At 51.8% G+C, this 14068-nt stretch overlaps 1 pseudogene; it reads right to left on the reverse strand.

Moving 5' to 3' along the window:
• Positions 1 to 12035: 12035 nt before the first annotated feature.
• Positions 12036 to 12421, reverse strand: LOC144683115 (histone H2A-like; annotated as a pseudogene).
• Positions 12422 to 14068: the final 1647 nt, after the last annotated feature.

Here is a 14068-nt window from a genome sequence, read left to right on the forward strand (position 1 = left end):
GGGGGAACTTAGCAAAGCTATTGAATGGCTTATCATATAAGCAAAGCTCCATGCTGAAGCTATACAGCATGAACTCATCAAGCACGGGAAACTGGCACTCCTGCAGCATCTGCATGGACTTCTCTGTCTCTGCTGGAGGGAGGGGGCATGCTGTAGGATATGCATGATGCAAAGATTGTGACCTTGTAGCAGAACAAGGGCGAGTGCAACGATTGCAACAGTTATCGAGGTATCTCCCTGCTGAGCATCATGGGAAAAGCATTTGCCTGTGTTGCCCTTGTCAGACTGCAGATCTTGGCTGAATGCATTTATCCTGGATCTCAGTTTGGTTTTAGAACTAGAAGATCTACAATTGACATGGTCTTCTCAATCCGGCTGCTGCAAGAGAAATGCTGTGAACAAAGCAGAATACTATATATTGCCTTCATTGATCTCACCAAGGCATTCAAACACATGAGTGGAGATGATCCAGAGTTGCTCTATGCTGATGACGCTGTACTAACATTCCATACTGAGGGGCACCAACAACGACGAACGGATAGGCCTTATAAGCCATAAAGAGTTGATTTGACCAGCAGCATCAGGAAGACAAATGTCATCGTCCAGGATGTTGCCATACCGTCATCGATCAGCATTGACAACGTGATGCGGGAGGTTGTTGACAGCTTCACATATTGTGGCTCCACAATCACCAGCAATCTGGCACTTGATGCTGGAGTGAATGCACACATCGCAAAAGCTGCCGCTGTTGTATCCAAGCTCAGTAAGAGTGTGGAACAATAGCAACCTGACTGAGAATAGCTAAGTGCAAGTCTCCTAAGCCTGCATCCTCAGCAAATTTCTCTGCAGCATTGAGACCAGGATGACATATGCTAAACAGGAGAAAAGGATGAACACTTTCCACCTTCGCTGTCTTCGACATATACTCGGCATCTATTGGCAGGACAAGGTCACCAACTCAGAGTTTCTGGAGTGCACTAATTCCATCAGCATACACTCATTGTTAAGTCAACGATGTCTAGGCTGGCTTGGTCACGTCCATTGGATGGATGCCAACTGTAAACCCAAAGCCCTTCTGTGCAGTAAATGGGCCACTGGGTCATGACCTCCTTGGCGATTATACGTCTGCTACAAGGACACCTGCAAGCGAGATATGAAGATGGCAGATATTGACACTGACAACTGGGAGTTGTTCATGGCTTTGACCTCTGGAGGCTGACTGTTTGGAAGGGGATTGGAAGAGACAAGCAGAAACAAAAAGCTCAGCTGCCCAAGAAGAGACCCCAAATGGAAAAAGAGGCCAGTGAATTATATACTTTCTCAGCTCACTCTCTTTCCCTACAGCAAATGAGGCAGAGACTGCCATGCCAAGTGCCAGCTGATGTTTAACAGAGAGTTGACCATCATGGCGCAAACCATTGTCTTATGAGATGGAAGGCTGCTGCTTTGTTCACATTTACACTGCGGTTGGTTAGATGAGCCATATACACTTTCTGCTGAGTGGTAGGTGAAGTGTCATGAGTCTTTCATTTATACAATTGAGGAGTTGTAGCAGTGCATCCAAGCTCTGATTCTGGGTGGCAAAAACCGACTCTGTGGACACAAGGGTTGCTGTCAGCCTTTCCTTTCCAGTAGAAGGTGGATCATCCTGTTTGTTGCTTCAGCTGAGCCTCCCCAGGAAGGCCGGTATAACTGAGGACAGCGATGTCAATTCGGAGCCTTGATAGCTCATGTGATACGATTGTTGTTCTTCTTTCCAACTGCACAGATTTGAGATTATCCATCAGTGTCCTAAAATTCCAAGTTGCAAAATTTTAACTTTTCTTTCTTTGACCACAAAGCCACACAGTGTGGTTCCCCAGCCAGGAACTATTTTTAGTATACTTTTTCTAGCCCCCTCACCATTTTGAGTGAGCAGAGGGTATCCTGAAGAGGACTGCTCAATCACAGATGCTGCTGCTCAAAGTCACCTCTGTCCCAATGCAGGTGTCCTTTATTTTATTCATTCATGGGATGTGGACATCACTGGCTGGGCCAGCATTTATTGCTCATCCCTAGTTGCCCTTGAGGTGGCAGTGAGCTGCCTTCTTGAACCACTGCAGTCCATGTGGTGTAGGTACACCCACGGTGCTATTAGGAAGGGAGTTCCAGGATTTTGACCCAGCGACAGTGAAGGAACAGCGATATATTTCCAATTCAGGATGGTGAGTGGCTTGGAGGGGAACTTCCAGGTGGTGGTGTTGCCGTGTGCCTGCTGCCCTTATCCTTCTAGATGGTAATGGTCATGGATTTGGAAGGTGCTGTCCAATGCCCTAAATTCATCTGTCATCTATGTGCCAATTCCGGACTGATGAAGATGTTAAGGAAAAGTTCTATTCTGACCTTGATGACGTCCTCATTGCTGCCCCAAAAGGTAAAAAGATCATCCTTCTGGGGAACTTTAATGCCAGGGTTGGCCGTGACTCCGCTGTCTGGAGCAGGACCATTGACGAAATGGACTCCTTCTTCCCCCTGAATTCTTCCACCCTCGGAACTCCTTCCTCCGCTGAGATTCCTTCCTCCCCCTGAACTCCTTCCTCACTCCAGATTCCTTCCTCTCCCTGGACTCCTTCCCCCCTCTGGTTTACTTCCTCCCACCAAAACCCTGCCCCCCTCCAAATTCCTTCCCCCCTCCGAAATCCTTCCCTAACACCTTCCTCCCCCCTCACACCTATCTCCCGAGTTGCTGCATTCTCCACCGTTACACCCTCCACCCCCCTATACTCCCCACCCCCACCTTTACACCCCTGACACCTTCATTTCCCCCCTCCTAACCTCACCACACCCCGGTACACCTTCCTCTCTCAGTCAAACCTAGACCTTCCTCTCCCACTTCTGCCTGCCTTACTTGTCAAGATGTGTTCTGGGCCAGCATGTTTTCCCGCTGATGTGGATGGTAAATCATAGTGGGGAATGATTCCGGCGAGCAGCGATTATAATGAAATGTAAATGTATTAAAATCGTGTGGCAGCGTCCCGCCATTGATGGGTGAAGCGGATGATCTCAAACTGGTTTCATGACGGTGTGAAACAGATTTTTGGCCTTCTCACTATATTGTCCGCTCATGCTTGTCATGATGCCTGACACCAATGGGGTTGGAAAATTCCAGCCATCGTCATATCAGCAATTACAGAATTGTGATGAACTTTCTTTGACAGCCAAATCTTTGCAGCACAATCCGTAGAGCTTCGTGATTTACTGAGTCAAATGCTTTCGTCAGGTAAATGAGGAGTTCCTGGTGTTGTTCGCAACATTTTTATTGGATTTGTCTGGCAACAAAGATCAAGTCAGAGATTCCTCTGGAAAGTCTAAAGCAGGCTTGTCCAACCCGTGACTCTTCGAAAGATTGTTGAAAATTCCAGTAAAAGGGATCAGTGAGCTTGGTGATTTCTGCAGGGGACTGTTCCTCCACTCACAGTCTGTTTCTTTCCATCGTTTGCTGCTGATAGGCTCACTATAGCCTATCAGTAGCAAATGCAGGAGAGAAGTAGACTGCAGTGAACACCGGCAACTGCGAGTTTGAGAAGATAGAGAGACTCCAGGGTGCACGGGGCCTCCGCTCACCATGCTTTCCTGTGACTCCGGCCGCTTTCCCCCAGATGCCGGTGCTCTGGCCCAAATGCGGCCACATTTCCCTGGCTGTTCCTGGTTCTCCCCATTTTCCCCGGTTCTCAGCCGCCCCCTAGGCAGGCACCCGCTTTTGGACACTGCTAGGCCTAAGGCCTCGCTCCAGGTCTCTCTTCCACTCTCTTCGCACCTACCTCACCCCACTAGCCAATTTCGTGAGGGAGGGTGGCTGAGTGAGTGAGGGAGGGTCGCTGAGTGAGTATGGGGGGGTGGCTGAGTGAGTGTGGGAGGGTCGCTGAGTGAGTATGGGGGGGTGGCTGAGTGAGAGGGTGGGTGTCTGCGGGGTGAGAAGGTGTTTGTGTTAGTGTGTTTGTGTGGAGTACGTGAGTGAGAAAGGGGGATGAGAGGGAGGGGAGAGTGGGCTCACTTCCAGTCTCAGGGCTCTTATTCACCCTCACTCTCACAAAAGCAAAGCCACTCTCACCCACTCTCACAGGGGGTGAGGGTGAGTGAGTGAGCACCCTGAAACTGGGAGTGAGCTGGACACACACGCGCTCACCCTTTCACACTATAATGGTTGTCTTTATTTATTACTCATTTTTTTAATCATCTATTAATTGCTGTGTCTTATCTTTGATCAGCAAGTTTTCTTTTTATACGTCAGCCTTTTTTAAAAATTCACATTTAATTTTGTATTAAACCTTATCTTTCTGAAATTTGTTCATTGCCCACCATCCCTGCCACCCTCCCCCCGGGATGTGGAAAAATTGAATTGTGGCAGCCCCCCAAGCAAAAACGTTGGACAAGCCTGGTCAAAAGCCACACAATGTCTCTGGGAGGATTTCCTCAACCACTGGAAATAGGCAATTCAGGAGAATGTGTATCAGGATGGTCCCTGCTATAGTCAAGAGGGAATTACCTCGATAGTTTCCACAGCATGATTTCCTTCCGTTATTGATGATAATTACAAGTTTTGCATTCCTGAAGTCAGGGAGAGTTCTTTTACCTAGCAAATCAATAGGATGAGTGCATGGAGTCTTGATATGTGAGTAAAAGCTTTGAAGACCTCAGCTGGAATACCATCGGGGCTGCAGGCTTTGTTGTTTTTCATCTGTTTGATTGGTTGTTGAAACTCTCCCATCAATGGTGATTCATCCATGGATTCCATGACAGGATACCAGGAGAGTCTGTAGAGAATCAGCTGCCACTGCAGATTCACAGTTTAGGAGTTGTTGAAAATGTTCTTTCCAGCGTTGATGAACGGTATTGTCATCCTTAAGAAGAGAAATGCCATCCTGTGAGCGAAGGGGATTTTGTTCATTTGACCTTAGTCTAAGTGGCCCTGGTAACTCAAAAAGCATTGCATGTCATGATGGTCAGCATAATGTTGGATCTGTTAGATCTTTTGATTATTATCTGCTCACACCACACCCTCAATGTGTCTCTTCCCCCGCCCCCCCCCCCCCCCCCCACCCACCTTAAACCAATTTATATTTCTCCCTTGTTGAAACAATGCTGCAGTTCTGCCGAAGGGCCATGAAGGCTCGAAACGTTGACTGATTTCTTCTCCGCCGATGCTGCCAGACTTGCTGAGTTTTTCCAGGTAATTCTGTTTTTGTTTTGTTTTGGATCTGTTGGGCTTTTGCTTGCCACCACATGTGCTTTATCTTCTAGATTTATCTTTGGGCATCAGTCTTGAGCTGTTTGAGTGCTGCCTTCTTTACTTGCGGCCTTGGGCTGTTCTACCAGGCAATGAAGGCTGCTCTTCTTAGTTCCAGGGGATCACATATTTCAACATCATTTGCATTGAACCAGTCCTGGTGACAACGATGCTCAAACCCAATGGTCTAGACATAGCTGACTTTACTTGATCCCACTCTTCTGGAATTGAGTTTGGATGTGTGAAGGTTTTCTAGATTGGTCATGAACTGCCTTTGAAATTCTCCTCTCCATTTGGGCTGCTTTAGGGCTGAGACATTGATCTTTTTCCTCTTGTACCTTTGGACTTTGCAATATCTTGGTGCGAGATGGATATTCACCACCAATTGAACAAGTCAGTGATCTGTCCAGCAAACATCAATTCCCCACAGCAAAGGGATGCTGTTTGCACTGGCTTTTTCTCGGGGGAGGAAGGAGTTTGGAGGGGGAGTAGTAGTCCAGGGGGAGGAAGGAGTCCAGTGGAGAGGCGGGAGTAAGGATTGATGAGGGTGTCTGGGTGGATGAGGGAGTAAGGGTGGAGGAGGGAGTAAGGCAGGAGGGAGTAAGGCAGAAGGAGGGAGTAAGGATGAAGGAGAGAGTAATAGTGGGGAATGTCCAGGTGAACGTGCAAGGGAGGAGTCTGTGGAGCTGATGACTGCCTCCTTTTTTTTCTATTCATTCATGGGATGTGGGCATCATTGGCTAGGCCAGCATTGATTGCCTAATTGACCTTGAGAAGGTGGTGGTAAGATGCCTTCTTGAACCGCTGCAGTCCATGTGGTGTAGGTACACCCGTAGTGCTGTTAGGGAGTTCCAGGATCTTGCCCCAGCGACAGTGAAGGAAAGGCGATATAATTCCAAGTCAGGAGTTAGTGACTTGGAGGGGAACCTCCAGGTGGCGGTGTTCCCATTTATCTGCTGCTCTTGTCCTTCCAGGTGGTAGTGGTCATGGGTTTGGAAGGTGCTGTCTAAGGAGCCTTGGTGAATTCCTGAAGTGCATCCTGTAGATAGTACACACTGCTGCTACTGTGCATCGGTGGCGGAGGGAGTGAATGTTTGTGGATGTGGTAACAATCAAGCGGATTGCTTTGTCCTGGACGATGTCCAGCTTCTTCAGTGTTGTAGGAGCTGCACTCATCCAGGAGTGGGGAGTTTTTCATCACGGTCCTGGCTTGCGCCTTGTAGATGGTGGACAGGCTTTGAGGAGTCAGGAGATGAGTTACTCGTCACACGATTCCTAGCCTCTATCCTGCTCTTGTAGCCACAGTATCTATATGGCTAGTCCAGTTCAGTTTCTGGTCAATGGTAACTCCCAGACTGCAGGTGGGCGTGGTAGGAGGGAATGGTGAGTATGAGAGAGGGCAAAGTTGGTAGGTTGGTAGGTGACGGTGGGGAGGTGGAAGGTGATGCCAGGGAGGTCAACCGTGATGGGATAAAGGACATGGGTGACTGGGGGAGGGGAAAGGACAGGGCCCTGAAAACAAAACTTACAACAACCATGCTTCTGAAATTGAAAGTGAGAGGGGCCTCATGTTGGGTGGAAACAGGTGCTGCATGGGACTGCGATCAGTATGTGGGCAGAGATGCAGGTCAGCTCAGATAGACAACTGAAAGAGAACCCCAGCAGGCAGTGTTCAAAATGCTCAGTACAGTGAGATGAGTGCAATGGAGGAGCGCTGCACGTGCATGGGAGATTGCTTGCACGAAACTCTGAAAGGCCCTGTCACGCACACACTTCTCCCTCCAGAATCACTCGTGGTCTGGCTGCATGCAGCTGAACTGCTAGTGGGAGAGGGGGAGGTGGTGGATGCAGAGGGAGGACTCGTGAAGCCTGTGAATGAAGCTGAAAGACACCATCACACATTATTCGGTGAAAGTGAACGTAAAGTGACAAAATGTGTTCGCGCGTGCAATCACTTGTGATCAGAAATTCTTAATTTTTCTAGGCTTACCACTTCTTCTAGGAGCTGCCCTGACATCCATTGGAGGGATGTGGGTAAGCGCTGTGACAGGTCTTCCAAGCTGCTTATTTCCAGCTCTTCAATGGAGGGGGTGTCCTCTTGGCTGGAGGTGAGGATGTGAATAGAGCTGAGGTACTGGCTGGCTGAGGGTGTCGATCGCTTGGCAGAGCTCCCTGTGAATCAAAGTTGAGATGATTGGTGCATGGCAGCAGATTCAAAAGCAGGATAGAGACCTCACAGTTGTGTAGAGAGAGGGATGATGTGCTGCAGGATCCTCACATGGGTGTTCGCCGCCAACCTTTCTGTCGCCAAAGGCACGGTCCACACCCTCACAAGTCAGCGTGATGGCACACTCCTCAAAGTGAGTGAGGGATCTCATGTGGGCCACTATCCCGCCCCCGCTCCAAGTCTGGGACCTCTCCCTGCTACTGCGAGCCAGCTTTTCCTGTATTAAAACAGATGGAGAAAGTATGAGCAGGACGCATGGCACTGCGTGGAATGTCTGCACCCTCTCCAATGCCTCCATATCCTTCTGGTAATGTGGCGACCAGAATTGCACGCAATATTCCAAGTGTGGCCTAACCAAGGTTCTATACAGCTGCAGCATGACTTCCCAGCTTTTATACTCAATACCCCTGCCAATGAAGGCAAGCATTCCATATGCCTTCCTGACTACCTTATCCACCTGCGTTGCCACTTTCAGTGACCTGTGGACCTATACACCCAGATCCCTCTGCCCGTCGATGCACTTAAGGGTTCTGCCATTTACTGTATAATTCCTACCTGTATTAGGCCTTCCAAAATGCATTACCTCGCATTTGTCTGGATTAAACTCCATCTGCCATTTCTCCGCCCAAGTCTCCAACCGATCTATATCCCGTTGTATCCTTTGACAACCCTCTTCACTATCTGCAACTCCTCCAACCTTGGTGTTGTCTGCAAACTTACTAATTAGCCCAGTTACATTTTCCTCCAAATCATTTATATATATCACAAACAACAAAGGTCCCAGCACTGATCCCTGCGGAACTCCACTAGTCACAGCTCTCCATTCAGAAAAGCACCCTTCCACTGCTACCCTCTGTCTTCTATGACCAAGCCAATTCTGTATCCATCCTGCCAGCTCACCTCTGATCCCGTGCAACTTTACCTTCTGTACCAATCTGCCATGAGGGACCTTGTCAAAGGCCTTACTGAAATCCATGTATATAACGTCCACTGCCCTTCCATCGTTGATCATCTTTGTCACTTCCTCGAAAAACTCGATCAAGTTAGTGAGATATGACCTTCCCTTCACAAAACCATGCTGCCTCTCACTAATACGCCCATTTGCTTCCAAATGGTAGTAAATCCTGTCATGAAGAATCTTCTCCAATAATTTCCCTACCACTGACGTAAGACTCATCGGCCTGTAATTTCCCGGATTATTCCTGCTACCCTTCTTAAACAATGGAACAACATTGGCCAGGTCTGGAGGTTATTAGCTATGAGGAGAGGTTGGAGAAACTCGGATTGTTCTCACTAGAGCGACGGAAATTGAGGGGCGACTTGATAGAAGTTTACAAAATTATGAGTGGCATGGACAGAGTAGATAGTCAGAAGCTTTTTCCCAGGGTGGAAGAGTCAATTACCAGGGGACATAGATTTGAGGTGAGAGGAGAAAACTATAGAGGAGATGTCCGGGGCAAGTTTTTTACGCAGAGGGTAGTGAGTGTCTGGAATTCGCTGCCAGAGGAGGTGGTGGAAGCAGGTACGATAGTGGTATTTAAGAGGCAGCTTGACAAATACATGAATAGGATGGGAACAGAGGGATACGGACCCCAGAAATGCAAAATGTTTTAGTTGACGGGCAATATGATCGGCGCAGGCTTGGAGGGCCGAAGGGCCTGTTCCTGTGCTGTACTTTTCTTTGTTCTTTGTTCTTTGAACCCAGGTGAGTGGACACTTTGTCAAAGAAGCTCGCTTGCTGCTGCGTGCACAGGGGAGCGTACACATTCACAAAGTGAAGCGCCACGCCCCTGAGGCGCACAGTAAGGTGCTGCAACCTGCCTGGCACCGGCTCCTTGACCCCCAAGATCTCCGGCTGAAAATGTGGGGCCAAGATAGCCACCCCGCCAGAATTGGAGGCTAGATGACTCATGTAGGCCGCCCCTCGCCACTCCAGGAGCCACTTAGCTTTGTGTGGCGGAACAGTATGGGTTTCCTGCAGGAAGCACACTGCATACTTCCCGTCCCGGAGGACCGAGAAGTTCTGGAACCTGCACTGTGCGTCCCTGCTGCCATGGATGTTGAGGCCGGCTATGGTAGTCTTCATTGTCAGAAGTACGTGCTACCATCACCCAGACTCAATAAAAGGCGAGGACTTTTTATTTTAAGTCTTCCTCTCCTTCAGGAGCTCAGCGAGAAACGTATGGACCCTCCGCCGAGCGTTCCTGTGCAACTTGGGGGCCTTTAGGGCCTTGCTGGTGGACCAGACCACCAGCAAATACAAATGCCACCAGTCCATGGCTAAATGGACCCCGTCTCGGCGACCATGATTGCTCACTAAAAATCCTGGAGTTCCCTAATGGGATGAGGGGAGAGTCAGTGGGCGGTACCAGGGGATCCACTGCCTCACTTTAAGTCGTCCCCCGTGCTCATCACCGAAACCCCGCCCTGCTCCAGGTCATCGCCTCCAGCTTCCAACCCCTCCCCCATATTGAGTACGGGGGCTGGTTTGGAGCTGCCAGTCGGTTCCACCTCCACCTCGATTACACCCCCAGGATCAAGGGCAGAGGGGTCCTCTCTGGTCTCCTCTTTGGGATTGGAGTCAGAGGGTGGCAGCAGCTCAGAGTCCCACTCTCCCTCAGGCATCGGGTCACCCAGCAAGTCTGCAAAGAGCTCCAAACCTAATATGGTGACGCCCGGTGCTGAAGGTTGGGAGGGAGCAGGGAGGCCTTCTTCACTGCTGCCACCCAATGACCCAGTTAGAGGGGCCAAGAACAGAGTGCCGCAGTCCCGTGACGGGCCAGGTGACTTCTCGGGGGTATAAGGTGGGTCGGGGTGGGGAACCGCCACCAGGGCAGCACCTTCACCGACCTCCGAGGGGCCCTGCTCAGGGGACTGCAGTGCTGGAACAGGGGTTACAGGGGTAACGGGGTTTTGATTTCCCCCCAGAAGGCAGAGTGAGGACTTGCGTGGTGGAGACGCCACCACCTCTTCACTGTGGGAGGGGACACATCCAACCTCATGGGTCGGAACATCCTCCCCCTCCAAGGGTGACGAGTCTTCCGGGGTAGTCTGGGGGCCGGGGAGACCTCCATCTGCGAGGCCCCCTCTGCCTCGTCCAGCCCTCCTGGATGCTCCGCCCCCTGGGGTTTGGGCAAGTCCACCCCCCTTCAAGGAGTCCACCGGCTCGGGGTTGCGGGCCTCACCACCGCCGCACCCGGGAACCTACGCAGGGATGACGCCGGGCCCAGCACATTGAGGTGCACACGGGCCCGGGAGCACATGCGTTTGTGATGCTGGGGCTGGATGATTTCTGTACCCCCAAGCAGGTGTCTTCAGTGGTACAGTTCTCAGGGTGGGTTTGCGGGATTTGGGGGAGTCGCCCCCAGGTGACGGGTCTTCCTCCGCGCCTTCTTACTGCGCAGGGGCTCTCCCCCCGCCTCGCTGGCAGCCGAGATGGCGGTGGCTGCCGGCGGTACCTCCCTTTGTGTGGAGGGAGATGGAGTGGTGGCAGGGGGAGGTGCGGCACTGCTAGATGCGGCCGCCTGGATAGTATTGGTGGCCTTGGAGGCAGGGCAGATCTTCCTCACATGCCACACCCCCTTTCAGGCATGGCACCGCACACCATCCGCTGACCAAAAGATGCGGTAGGTGGCCCCCCCCTCTTGTGCACTCCTCTCGGGCCAGGCGCACAAAAACCTGGTGCCGGAAGGAGTACACATGGGGAAGGCTCGGGTCCTTTATGCTGAGTGGGATTGGCGCCACCCCTGACTTCAGCTCCCCCAAATGACTAAGATGAGGGAGGAGGAGCCCATTGGGGATGAAGGGCAGGACGTTAGATAGAATGAGTCTCTGGCCGGTGGCCTCCAGAGGGTGCACCGCCAGGAACGTCCCATGACCATGAACACCTTTTCGAGGGTGAGGTGCACTGCCCGCTTGGCCTTCAGGAAGAACACGGCCTTCCCATACATTTTCGAGGCCACAACTATGGCTGAGGGGCCGACAACCCCAGCCATAGTCTTCCCACAGGCCTCGATGGTCATTGTGGGGTGGGTATAGCAGTCCACCCCAAGCTGATGTGTCAGTAATTTAAACAGCGACGAGGCCACAGGGGAAGCAGGGGCCGAAGAGGCCACTGCCCCCTCATAGGTAGCCCAAACAGGCCCCGCCACCGGTGTGACGTCGTCGCCGCCATCGGGGAGTGCTACACCCACCCCAATACAGGCAAAACACACAAAACAAACAGAGCGAATGAGGAGTGGGAGCAGACGGAGTGAGAGGGAGAGGAGGAGGGGGAGACAGAGGGAACAAAGGCAGGCAGGTGCCCCAATGTTTCGTGAGGTGGGGCAGGGGGTGGGGGGGGTGGGGTGGTGTCCTATGTTCTGCTACTCCAAAGTAGTAACAGCAGCAACACATGAAAAACAGCAGCAGCCAGAGCAGTCAGCAGCAGCCGCCAACACCCAATTCTCCTACTCCCAAATTGCAGCAGCAGCAACAAACCAGCAGCGACAAGCCACAGCTGAGAGCAATGGAGGAGAATGATGTTTTTCGGGTGTCGCCCTTTCAGGTGTAAACCTTGCTGGGGTGTCCGGTTTTCTTGGGCAGCAGCACAGCCTGGATGTTGGGCAGGACCCCACCCTGGGCTATGGTGACCCCTCCCAGCTGCTTGTTGAGCTCCTCGTCATTGCGAATGGTGAGCTGCAGGTGGCGGGGGATGATGCGGGTCTTCTTGTTGTCCCAGGCCGCGTTGCCGGCCAGCTCGAGGATCTCGGCCGTCAGGTACTCGAGGATGGCGGCCAGGTAGATGGGAGCTCCGGCCCCGACCTGCTCGGCATAGTGACCCTTGCATAGCAGTCGGTGGATACGGCCGACAGGGAACCGGAGCCCGGCTCTGGAGGAGCGAGTCTTGGCCTTGGCCCTTTGCCTCCAGTTTTACCGCGACCGGACATCTCTCAGAATTTAGAGCCTCGGCACGGGTGTTAATCATTTGTACATAATGTCCACTATTGTCAATAAACTCTCAAGAATGTCTCCCTGCCTATGGCTCCTTGTTCTGATGAGCAGTGTTCTTGTCACTCAGATGTGAAACCTTTCTGCACAAGATAAAAGGCAAGTGCCTCAGTCCAGAGCCTCTTCCCTGTGTGCTGTGCAGCCTTCAAACCACAGTGATGGTCCAGCCTCACACTTCCTGGAAACATTACTGATGCATGTGCCTCGGCATGCTGGTCATTGCTGCCAAAATGTAGTGGGCAGGCGCCACAGAGTTCTCTCATACTCTGTGTACTCTCTCAGCACCTTTAAGCTGAGGCTGGCCCCCATCACACCAGCATCTGCGACCAGTGATGCTGTGCACCAGCTCCTGAAGCGATGAGGTGCTGAAGGCAGACATAGCATCAGATGCATGGCTGCATCTCTGAGATGGCTCTGATCATGGAGTGCAAGCGAGCTGCCCTCAGCTAGACAGGAGTCAGACATTCTCAGAGGCCATGTGAAGGTCTATGCAGTGTCCTCACTTCATGTTGTCATCATCCTCCTGTGATCAAGTGACTATTAGGGCCTCCATTGCATCTCCATGACAGGAGCATTCTCTCAGAGGGTATTGGCGCTGAGATAAGCCAGACAGGACTCAAATGTTCACAACTGCGATGTGAGGATCTACGGGGCACCTCACTGCATGTTGTCATCGTCCTCCACAAATGCGGCAGCTATGAGTGCACCTGCCTCCTCTAACCAGTGCGAGAGCCTCATCCCCGTCGTTGTCACCACCAAGGACCCCCTCACCCTCATCCCCGTCAGCGTCCTCCTCATCAGAGGAGACATGGAGCTCCTTTATCTCCTCCTCAGCCAGCTCCTCACCCCGTTGCAGTGCCAGGCTATAAAGGGCGCAGCAGATAACAACGATGCGTGACACCCTCTGCGGACTTTATTGCAGGGCTCCACCAGTCCGGTCCAGGCACCGGAACCACATCGTCAGCATCCTGATGGTCTGCTCCACCAACTTGTGAGCTTCTGCATGAATCACATTATAGCATTGCTCTGCTGCAGTCTGAGGCCGCTGCATGGGCATCATCATCCACGGCCTCTGTGGGTAGCCCTTGTCCCCTGCAGCCTCTGTGGACCCTGGAAGGCTGCAAGGATCTGTGAATGACTCAGGATGTAGGCGTTGTGCACACTCCCTGGAAACCGTGCACATACCTGCAGGATGTGTTTCAGGTGGTCGCATACCAACTGCAAGTACAGTGAGAGGAAGCCCTTGAGGTTGATTAAGTCCACTGAGTGTAGCGATGGAGACCTGAGCACCACGTGAGTGCAGTCAATCGCACCCTGCTCCTGTGGGAATCCTGAGATCAGGGTGAATCCAATGGCCCTTGCATCCTGGCTGTCCCGGTCCTGGGCAAAATGCACAAAGTCGTGTGCCGTGGAGAAGATGGCATCTGTGACCTCATGGATACATTTGTGGGTGGTGGATTGTGAAATCCCACAGTGGTCACCTGTGGATCCCTGAAAGGAGCCACTGGCATAGAAATTGAGCACTGCGGTCACTTTCACAGCCACTGGCAGTGGATGCCCTCCATGTCCCCTTGGCACCAAGTCCT

This window comes from Cetorhinus maximus, chromosome 7 (assembly GCF_964194155.1).
Source record: "Cetorhinus maximus chromosome 7, sCetMax3.hap1.1, whole genome shotgun sequence".
Taxonomy (NCBI): domain Eukaryota; kingdom Metazoa; phylum Chordata; class Chondrichthyes; order Lamniformes; family Cetorhinidae; genus Cetorhinus; species Cetorhinus maximus.